The sequence below is a fragment of the Mytilus galloprovincialis genome, chromosome 11 (genome assembly GCF_965363235.1).
Source record: "Mytilus galloprovincialis chromosome 11, xbMytGall1.hap1.1, whole genome shotgun sequence".
NCBI lineage: Eukaryota > Metazoa > Mollusca > Bivalvia > Mytilida > Mytilidae > Mytilus > Mytilus galloprovincialis.
Window position 1 is genome coordinate 80,132,519 of NC_134848.1, and position 12,798 is coordinate 80,145,316.

A 12,798-nucleotide genomic window follows, 5' to 3' on the forward strand; every position below is an offset into this window, starting at 1 on the left:
AATTTGTACAAATTACCATCATATTGAAAAGGGTTGAATCGCGCCCATCTTTAATTTTTTTCTTATAATATGAATTACGCCAATAAATGGAACTTAATTGTGCCGTATTTATCTCGAAACGATTAACATATTTACACGTACATGTAACATTAGAATACTGACTTCAACTGTTAAAGTACTTCATAATTACTAAAGATATGATTATAAAATTTGAAATTATGTACTTTTAGAAAGTCTCCTTCTATAAGCCATGTGGTTTTGTGTCAATTCTATCATTCCATCAGTTCCTTAGTGCAATATTTTGTTCTAAGTGCAGTAAGGAGGCCCTTTGTGGTATTTCTACTTGTACCTGTAAGTAACGGATAAGACCTCCTCAGTGCACTAAGAACAAACATTTCCAAACAAGTCTAACATTTGCGCAATTAAATGAGTGTTTTATTGGCGCAAATGAATGGAACAGTTTTTAAAATAAAGTGATGCAAAAAAAAAAAAAAAAAGAATTGGCGTAATTTAGTTGTGGCGCAAATTAATTCTTCTTCAGTGAAACTGGATATCGGCCTTCAAAACACGTTGTGTACACAAACAAACCAGCAGTACTAATTTTTTACGCAGTCTAGTCTGAGAATAAAAGTTTTTGGCAATTTGTGTAGGAATTTAATTTTAGAATTTAATGAATAAGTGAAAAGATCGTTAGAAGCCTTAAGTGAATCGGAAAATGAGATATTATCCACAATTTGAAAAGGACATTTAAAATAAAAAAAAATTAAAGGAAAAAGTTTATGGCGTCGATAAAAAATTGCATAGAGGCAAGTGATATTTGTAAAATGTCAAGTCTTTCACTAACAACCATTTGTAGTACTGATTATTCCGATCTTTCAAATATGTGTAAAATAATAAAAAAAAATATTATATTTAGTCTCTTTCATATATACAATTGCAGTACTATGTTTATAAATACTGCAGATTTGTCTATGATCATTAATTCTATGCATAATGTCCAGTGGCAAGTATTTCATGTATTTGTACAAAGAACAAATAAACACATTTTAGAATATAATTGATTGGTTATTTAAGGTAAATGATTTGCTTTATAAGAGGTGAAACTTGGCCAGAAGCTTACCTCTAATGTAAAGAAATATAAAAAAGGTAGAGTTATTTTTTAATTCTGTATTTTACTCATACATGCACTTTTACCGTTAAAATTACAGTTTTAACACAGAATTAATTAGTATTAATTTGCGCCACAACTAAATTACGCCAATTCTTTTTTTTTTTTTTTTTGCATCACTTTATTTTAAAAACTTTACCATTCATTTGCGCCAATAAAACACTCATTTAATTGCGCAAATGTTAGACTTGTTTGGAAATGTTTGTTCTTAGTGCACTGAGGAGGTCTTGTCCGTTACTTACAGGTACAAGTAGAAATACCACAAAGGGCCTCCTTACTGCACTTAGAACAAAATATTGCACTAAGGAACTGATTACGATAAGACGTGTCACGGTACTTGTTTATCCAAAATTCATGTATTTGGTTTTGATGTTATATATATATGTTATATTTGTTATTCTCGTGGGATTTTGTCTATGTGTGTTACATTTTAGTGTTATGTCGTTGTTCTCCTCTTATATTTAATGCGTTTCCCTCGGTTTTAGTTTGTTACCCCGATTTTGCTTTTTGTCCATGGATTTATGAGTTTTGAACAGCGGTATACTACTGTTGCCTTTATTTAACACAAACAGCAGGAATCACAAGCGACGCTGGTTCCATATATGTCTACAACGAATTTTTATATATCCCTGGCAATTTACGGTTTATATCAGACTCTGACATTGAGGGGAACAAAAGCCATGGATGTCTTGTCTTTTTTTTTAAATACATTTAGATATAAAACGTGTATCTCATATATAGCCTCATTTATAGAACATTATATAAAATTAATTGTGTCAAGGAAATATTTGGATCAGAGAAATATTTGGTGGAGGAGAGATAGAGACAAAGAGAAAGACTTATATCACGGTATTTGGTCTCACGTTATTCATGTCAAAATGTGATGGGAGGAAACGTTTCCCCTTTGTTTTATAAACATTCCAGAATGATATTACTTGGAGATTTAATCTAATCCAAAATAACAATTGTTTTTTTTATCCTGCATCTTTTTATATTAAATCATTTGAACTCAAAATAATAGTTAAAAAAACATTCTGAAATAAAAAAAATAACTCTAACATATCTCAGACGCTTAACAAAACGATATACCATACGTTTGATGAAACGCTAAACGATATCACATACCATACGATAAAACCATACCATGTACCGTACGACAAATAACACGCTTAACGATACCATGAATCATACGATATACAAAACCCTAAACGGTGACATTTACCATTCGATGAACGAACGCTGATCGAACGTTGTACGGACGCTATACGAATGATGTACGTACGATGACCGAACTCCATACGAATGATTCCCGAACGCTGAACGTAAGATTCCCGAACAAAAAAGTGTTAACTTTTACGTTACAGGGACTGTAGTTTCTAGTTACTTTTCGTGTTTCATTTCTTACTGGTTAAATGTGAAAAAAAAAAGTTTACGTTGAACCATATCGAGTGCACCGCAGTCGATATTATTTCAAATATATAATTTATATGAACAAATAGAGAGATAACAGCGTGATATAGTTTTAAATTCTTTTGTTATTCTTCGGAATTGTCAAGAGAATATTAATTTTACACAAAAGTTACCACCTGATTATTCCCTTCCCCTGTTATATCTATTATTTTCCTGGAAGGCATTTTTTTCTCGTTTATATTTGTATTGATGTCCAATGCGGTTTTTTTAAATGTTAACGAAACATAGTTGTGTCTCCCGATTCCTTTTGACAAAATTGTTTTTCTTATGTTATTGAATAACATACAACGATCACTGCAGACACAGTGCGAATTGAACACACGGTTGGTTTGTTTAACAGAAAACCTGCAGTAACATTTTCCTTTATTCTGCCTTAGTTTCCATATTCATCGTCGTTCAATCGCAAAATGTTGCCCTATATTCTTATTTAAGCAATAATATAAGACTGAAAAAACAACAACTTGTAAAATATAAAAAAAAAATCTTAATTTTTTCTAAAAACATTTGATATCAATTTCACACATCCCTTCATGTTTAGGAAACATAATTAAAGTCACCAGTGAAGTATTTAAAAACGATTTCCATATGTTTATTTGTTTGTTTGTTTTTGAACTTTCTACGAAGTTGCTAGAGTATGTTCCTGAACCATTCAAACATGCATAGTACTGAATCAACAAGTTATCTGTTGAGACTTGGTGATAATGTGCGAAATTTTCAATTTCTTTGTTCAATTACATCTTCCCCTTGACAAACCTGAAAAATTGCAGTAATTCTTATAACAGTGCACTAATATATTACAATGTATTGTTGCATTAGATGTCAGTAGTTTTTGTCACAAAGAGAAGTTACGGGGGTACAGTAAAACATGTGTATACAGAGCAACAACATAAACGGTTGCCCCGTTTCCCTTATGCAAATACTATTCATGATGTTTGTTTTAATTAGTTAATGAAAGCGCATATTATTAACGAACTTGATAACTTTTGGTCATACAGTTCATTAACTGTTTTGTGTTTTTCACATTCGTCCCATTCAAGTTGTCGGCTCTGCGCGTTCCTTAACAAGGTAAATCGAGAAAATTGTTTCAGACACAAAATTTACAACGCATTTTTTTCTTCATTTTAACAACACTTAGACGATACCTTCGCTGTCTCCGATAGAATTACAGCTCAATTGTTAGTACTTCGGTATGATATGATTTTTTAACAAACCTTTAAAACGTATTATGCAAAGGTTTTTGATAGGTTGCAATATCTCAAATTAATCTAATAAGAAGATGAACTATCTGTGGTTTCTCCCGTTTGAACACATACCTCAAAATCAGTTCTTAACACACTGTAATGTGTTTAATACGTATTATTAAAACACCTTGATACTTTTAAGTACATGTATGTTGTGACTTAAGTCCTTAAGCTGTTTAAGACGCTGTATTTTAACAATTTGGAGTTATTGAGGTGTTGTTTTGTCCTGATTTGACATAATGTGCCAGTGTAATTTGAACTTTATGTTTTTTCTCGACAAACATTGTATATAGGGTCACTGAAAGTGAGTTTGTGGTAAGAAAATAATGCATATCCCCTATAAAGTATATGGTAGATGCATCTAGTGGGAAAGGGTATGTTCAAATAAAACTTTCTAAGGGATTAACTGAGCCTTTACAAAAAAAAGGTAGCAAATAGCCTGTTATTACAACGCTCAAACCATTACCTTTTCATGTTCTTAATTATAGAAGTTTACTTCACATCATGCCTATTGTATGCTGATGTGGTATCCAATTATATTCTCTGGTCATACGTACATACAACGATAATATGATAAATTACATTAATTATTTTTTACAATTTTGTTTATAAACATCAGAATAAAACTTCACTTAAAAAAATTGAAATAAATGTGATTCATAAATTGAATGTAAACAATTATTCGGAAATATAGAATATAAACAATATGTAAATAAACAAGGTTTAAAAAGTTTGTCCGTTGCTTTAATATAGGCTTGAATAATAAGAAAAATATTTCCGTGAAGAAAAACTTCATACTATATAATATTGCTAAAAATACATTATATGATTGATGTTTGAAAAGTAGCATGCATTAGAAATTTTAAGGAAAACAAGTTACAGCTAAGTTAACAATTCAAATTAAACAAATCATCAAAAGAAGGTAAACTAGAAATATGGATCATTAAATAATTCATAAATTGAAAATATATTATTGTTTATTCAATCGATGGATTTCTTTTGTGTAAAATATTAACAATTCTCTTTTGACAAAAAAGCAAAAGTGCTTCTTAATCATCAAATCATTGTTTGATATCTATGTAAAATATGATTTTAAATTTCTGTAACAACAATTTCTTTAGTGAAAAAAACATTAAACATTTTTTTTTTATTTCGATCACATTTCTAATATAATATCCTAATAGTATTAAACAATTCATTCCTACAAACATGCAATCTGTTATTCTAACATAAAAAGCTAGTACTGTTAGTATGCATTGAAATGTTGAGAATATTGATTGATGATTAAACTGAAAATATATAATTCAGGATATATTTTAAAGCACACAATGCATAAACATATGAATACAAGCGATTATCGGAATATTTGGTACTGACAACATGCATAATAAATTCATCTAGTATGACTATTAACACATCCAAATATTGTGTATCGTCATTATTTTGAATAAGAACATACTGGTGGATGATATTGATGGGACATGACATAATATTGTCCAAAATCTTACTATAAATGCATAATTGATGTAATAAAGCACATGCAAACCAATAATTATGTAACAGTTATTGTCTTTTAAATGAATTGCAGATGAAAACAGTTTATGTTCGCTTAATTATTTTAGAACACTTAGTTTCGATTTAAAACATTGTTTATATTACTTTTAATGAAAGTAACTCAACTTACCTGGACAAAAGTTCATATAATTGTCGTCACACATACACTGAGCTGTACCATTAACTGGGTCTATATGACAGTCACCAAAACCACAGTTATAAGAGGTACACTGACTTTCTGTTGTTGAAATGTTGTAAAATCAAATTAATGATAACATATTCAATATGGAACCGAATAATTCACTTCCTTTATTTTCGTGCCAAATGCAGAAAACTGTTCTTTGAGGTTAAATGTTGATAAATTGTTAGGTGGACTGAATGTATCAGTGCTATACCTTCCGCGACACATTACTAGCCTTTTCGTCAAAACCCCTAGGTATTACTGAAGGCTAAACATAGCGTAGGTGCCAGCATGATTGCGTGAAACGATATCAGTAATGAAATGCGTTCTTTTTAGATGTTTCACTTTGTTTGCGAATTAATTCAGGATATATGGGAGCTTCATTGCTACGATTATTAGTTAATTCCTTTTTAAAATATATTACTACTCTGGAAAACAGTTGTTCTCAAATATGTACGTCATTTGGGGCTTTATATGACATTTTTTGCATAAAATCAAAATGATCTCTCCACATTTGATTTAAATCATGCGTGATTGTTCTTCTTGTTCAATCTGTGTCGAGTTTTACATGTGTTCAGAATCGAAAGATACACATAAATCAATAATTGATTTCCGTTATCTAAATCAACATTTTATCTGTTGTTTAAGAAATTCAAACACGAAGGTTTCTCTGAGGTAAACAAAATGATAAAGGTAAATTCAGAAAACTGGATTTGAACGATCTATTTAAATGTTGACCTTTTGATTATCTTGCTTACTTGATCAGCGCTACGGTGTATACTACTTCAATAATCAATGCATTTTAATGATTTATCATAAAATAAACGTCAGAACTATCATAGGTTAACATCATGTTAAATGGCCATTGTCACATTTAAACTAACACATCCATTATTTCGTTATCTTAAAAATAACACAATACATACCTTGACAAAATTCGCCGGTCCAATTTCAAATGCATTCACAAACCACTTGTCCGTTGCTCCTTGTCATATGTTTTCCTCCATTAAAGCACTGGCAGTTCTTAGCTGAAATGAATAAATGATACCACGAATCGTTTATGCCATAATTTGCATACCTACCCACGTCAACGTGTTTTGTTATATGCATTTCCATCAGTGTCCATCTGATGATTTAAACCTTTTTCAACTTATTTGTATAGTTCGATTTTATATTTGAACTGTTACATCACTGCCCCATGTTCGAGGGAGGGTCAGGATCACACTAACATGTTTAACTTCGTCACAATCTGTTTGTATATGTCTATCCCTAGCCAGGAGCCTGTAATTCAGTCTTAGTTTATTTTTTGTACATTAATTAGACCGTTTGATTTTTTAAACATTTACTGTTTATGAACCTTTTATCGTTGCCACTGCTGATCAAATAGTGCAATAAATGTTTTGCACTTGACGTTATGTCTCTTGAGTACGTGTCTATAGTGATGGTCGAAACCTAAAATATATTAAAAACAATAAAAACCAGTTGATGATTTGAAGAAAATAGAACTGTTGAAAAAGGGGAGTCAATTCTGCTCAAAGCCTACTGTGCAATATTCGATTTAATATTAAAGGCATCATCGGAGTGTATTCGTACCAAATAATTCATTTAGTAAACGATTAATATAACTGTTCTAAAATCAAATTGAATGTTCGTTCTAAACAAACAAAACATACTTAAATAATTCATATGTTACGTTGCCGATGCTGGTGGACGTTTCGTATCTGAGGGTATCACCAACCCAGTAGACAGCACTTCAGTGTTTACATGAATATCAATTATATGGCCTTTCTTTTTATAAATTTCCTGTTACTAAACTTTGAATTTTCGAAAAAACTAAGGATTCTCCAACCCAGGAATACCTTAGCCGTATTTGGCATAACATTTATTTTCCTAACAACATACTATTTATTCTTCATATCAACTGATTATCCATGGAAATAATCAGCTGATCCAACTTATTGGATGAAGTTTTTACAGCATTTCCCTTTTGAATAACTTGGGTCCTTTCTGGTGGTAAAGATGTATTTTTAATTGTGAAATTCAGCGATCCAGTTTATTTTAAACTTTTATTTATTTAGAATGTAGATTTCCGATAATGACATTTTATCATCTAAGATTTAATTTATGTAAACCAGATCACTCCTAATCCAATTCTTAAATATAATTGTTTTATTTCCAAATTTTATAAATTTATTTTCCAATATTACTAGTTTTCTTATATCGACAAATGTGTATAATTGTTTTGTTTGCCTTCGCTAGTCAAATTCCAAGACTGTATTACTTCTTTATAAAACGCAGGAATGTCTCTGAAATATTTTTAAAATTTTATATTACTAAAATTCATATTAGATTTTTATAGAATATTGTTTGAAACATATCAGTATTGAAATGGCATAAGCTTCCACATCGCAAGTTTACTATTTACCAATCTATTTACCCATAATAATTTTAAAGCCAAAATTAACTTTTAAAGTCTACCATTTGTAACCCCCTTCTCATATGGACCAATCGGCATGTTTCTTTTAACCTTGTCAGGTTTCCCATCCTAAATATACTTATAGCTACTGTTTCTTGTAGATAATTTTCTGAAGTTAGAAAGTTCAGTGCAGTTACCACATCGTTTTTATCCTTTCAAAAAGTGTTGTGTCGCCTCCAAAATGTGAAATCTTAATACTTTTACTTTTACAAACTAATTTCTCTTTATAAGATCATTATTAGTTGACGTTAATTTTACATTTAGGTTCTGCAAAAGAAAATCACGAATTCACTCAAATTCAAATTGACTCCAATTTTGAAAAATGACACATGTTACACACATAATATTTAAGGTACCTCTTTACGAGAAGAACCAAAAATAATGACAATTCAAACTATGGGGCTAAATATGCAAAACTTATTGTGGAATAGTTTCTGTATTGTAATGTATAACATCTGATACATAAATTTGATATATATATGATCTCAATAATGACGACTATCTGACGGTATCTCGGCCTATAGCAGTAAAGGTCGACGCAGGGGACCATAGACTGCATGACGTTTTGACTTGTTGAATACACATACTTTGTTAGAATAAATATCATTTAAAAACTAGTACACACTACTATTTATTTTGTTTTACATATTTTGTTATTAAGTTTGGAGTGATTTCTTCAAAAACAACATAATAGGAAATACTGTGTTCAGTAACCGGTAATCAAACACACCGATCATTATTTCAATTGACCCATATATTTATCTCTGAAACGGTTAATTGTTAAAGCTCATCAATCAAAATTAAGTTGGAACAAAAATAAATAATGGAATATGAAGCGTGATCATACTCTCATTTTTATGTTATAAGATTAAGAAAGAGTTCCACACACGCCGGAAAGCGAAAGGTGTACATGACGAATTACTTCAAAATACTTTTGTCGAAGGTAAAAGAAAAATTAAATCACTGATGCATATGTGTCATCTCCCCGTAGAATGTTATCAATTGATGGGGACGCATCTGTAGGACAAATATGATTACACTTGACTGAAGCAGTTAATTTATATATATCTTGTCTTTGATTATTATAATGCATGGATTCTAGGCAGATGACGTACAAACGTAGGTGTACTATAACGTCAATGTTATCTAATTATTTTTTCTAAAATATTTGGCGTTTAATAATTGTCTCTTTGGTCGTCACGTCTCGACAGTAACCTCTCAAAGAAGATCAAGGGAATAGAAAATATGGTCTTTATTGGTCTTGTTCCGATTTGCAGTTAAATCATTGCCAATGATAAGAGTCCATTTAGATGTGCGGGATGTACATATAAGCAGTCCTGTCCGGTCAGAGTGCGGAAGTTAAACCCGATGCCTCTTTTAGATATAATGTCACTCACTCTCTCTTCACGTTAATTGTGCATGAAATATTTGCCACCGGACGTTAAGAAACCAACTGTCAATCAATCGACTGTAGCGTAACTTAAATTTTATTTCTGGTTAGGCAAATCATTTGAATCCTGGCAGTTAAAGTCTTACCTTAGTTTAAAGACGATTATGCGAGAACGGAGTGGACGGATATTCGAAAAAATTAATCGCAAAATATAGGTGTTGATAATCATACTCTTGATAGGTCACACAATAGCCAACGCATACTGTCTATACAAATTTCAGATTTGTGGAAATCTATCATTAAAATATATTTCTAGTGCGCATTTATCAAATATATGTCAATGCAACTTCTGGTTAAAGGCTTAATTTTCAGTATTCGATTATGTATAAGAATTAAGGTAGGTTCCTGATCGACAAAATTATATGTATGACCTCCTCTAAATTACTTTTTGTTTACAAATTTGGGAATACTAAGTTTAAGATCCACTATATATCTCAACTTTATAAATCTATAGTTTGTCAACATGTATGGATGATACATATGTAATAACATGGATAACTGAATTAAGTCTTGCTTATATCAAACAAGGTAGAAGAGTACTCCATAAAATGTAGAATTGCCAAATGTCTGTTCAAGACTTTCCCCACCAAAATTAACAAGTTTGTTGTAAAAAAACCAACTCAGTTATGACTACTTGTTTGGATAATTTTTTGGTGATTTATTCTTTGTATGTTTCTTAAACAAATATCCTTATCTGGATTATTCATTTTATGATGCATCTTGGATTCGCATCCGGCAACAAAATATTATTATCTTATGTTATTCAATGTTACTTACCTTACACATTTTCATTAATGATTTACACATTATAATGAATTCGGTGACCCCCTTTTAGTTCTTTATTAATAAAATGGATAAAATACTCTTAGTTAGTTCACTTCAAGAGAAATATCTTTTGCATTTGAACTCCTATAGCATTTCCGTTATTTCTTTTGATACAGAGCAATCCCTAGTCAAAAACACCTCAATACTTTAAATAAACTAGCATATGGATTTTTTTTTATCAATACAATAATAAATAAAAAAAATAGATTAGTTTATTCAGTAAAAGGAAGCGATAACTATGTCTGAATTTTCAACCTTTATAAAGATAGATTCTGACAAATTCTGCTTTCGATATTTCTGAAATTGTCAGAAATATATCCTTCTAAATACTTTCCCCGAAACAAATGTAATAAAAAGATCGATACACTATAAAAAAAAGACAGATACAAAGTATTTTGGGGCGTTAATCTGCAAAACATATTGAAAAAAAAAACATTTCATAATCAATACCACGAAAGATAACTCGAATCGTACTTATGATAGGGTTAGGATACGTTTGTTTCGTGATCTTATAAATAAGGGCGGGAATCCGGAAAACCACGAGATCAATAAAAAATGCAATATTTCTATAATCTTTCGTCATATTAAAAAAATCCTGTGAACGATTATTCCATTGTGTGATTTAAAAGTCTTTGAATACTTTCTTTAAACTTAACAGACGTATTCAAACAAATTTGATTGTTGGCAATTACCCGTCCCATTAATTCCGTATATCTTTTATTGGAAATCTCTATTGTCACCATAATATGGTGTTTATATATCTTAACCTATTCGGTCAACTCGTTTAACCTTTAAATAAAGGCAACAGTAGTATACCGCTGTTCAAACTCATAAATCCATGGACAAAAAACTAAATCGGGGTAACAAACTAAAACTGACGGAAACGCATAAATATAAGAGGAGAACAACGACACAATACTACAATGTAACTAACACACACAGAAACGGACCAAGCAAAGGAGGACACCTTTTCTGAAAAATACCAACAGAGTATCAAAATATTGCATATTTATGGTACGAAACGATCACATTCAACATTTTCAAAGCCAAATTTATGTTTCTCCTAAACATGTAAAGAGTTTAAGGTAAAAAAGAAGACTGACAAAATTTATTGCAGGTAAAAGCCTGATCGATTTAAAACCTCAATCATTCATTAGTTTATAATTTGCTGCGGCTGTCATACCTCATGAGAGGTTTAGCGCTTTGAAACCAGGTTCTGAAAACCCCTACTCCTTCCTCCCTAAAACGGACAATGATTATTTATCACAATTGATTTGTTTATTCTGTAAATAGCATGTGAATAAGAAATAACGAAATAAAGGCATCAGTAGTATACCGCTGTTCAAACTCATAAATCCATGGCCAAAAAACAAAATCGGGTAACAAACTAAAACTGACGGAAACGCATAAATATAAGAGGAGAACAACGACACAATACTACAATGTAACTAACACACACAGAAACGGACCAAGCATCAGACAAAATCCCACGAGAATAACAAATATAACATCAAAACCAAATACATGAATTTGGGATAGACAAGTACCGTGACACGTCTTATGGCAATGTCAATTTACACTCAAAAATAAGAGAAAACAAACGACGCAACGTTAAATTGTAACACACACAGAAACGAACTATAATATAACAATGGCCATATTCCTGACTTGGTACAGGACATTTTTAAAGGAAAAAATGGTGGGTTGAACCTGGTTTTGTGGCATGCCAAACCTCGCACTTTAATGGCAATGTTAAATATAACATAGAAATGACAACATAATATTACAGGACTACAATACAAATAAATAGGAAAACGTATTAGCCAAAGAAACACATGATTAATGAATAACAAAAAGCATCAGTTTTAAAATTTAATACGCCAAAAACGCGCCTCGTCCACACAAGACTCACCAGTGACGCCCAGATATAAAAGATCGAAAGCGAAAAAAAGTACAAAGTTGTACAGCACTGAAGATCAAAAGTTGAAAAAGGTTGTGTCAAATACGGCTAAGTTTGTATGCTTGGGATAAGAACATCCTAATTATTTAGAACAATTAATGCTATTGCAAACAGTAAATTTTATCAAATGAATATAACAGATATACATAATGAAACTGAAATATTAACTCATTACATAAAACAAACACGAATACATAATGAATGACCAACACAGAATAGACACACCCGACTCAGTGTCAGAAACATATTCAGAAGAGACATACTTACGATACTTTTGTCAGGTGAATCAATGTTGATTATTTTGGAATCATTATATAATTCATTCATAAGGTCTTTGTATCGAAAACAAACATTTTATTCTTAATCCAGTTGTTGACATGATACAGGTTATGTTCTGATCGTATAAGTTATGTTAATATGACACTAAATATTTAACTGGAGGGGTTGTTCTTGACTTCCATATGGCGAAGACA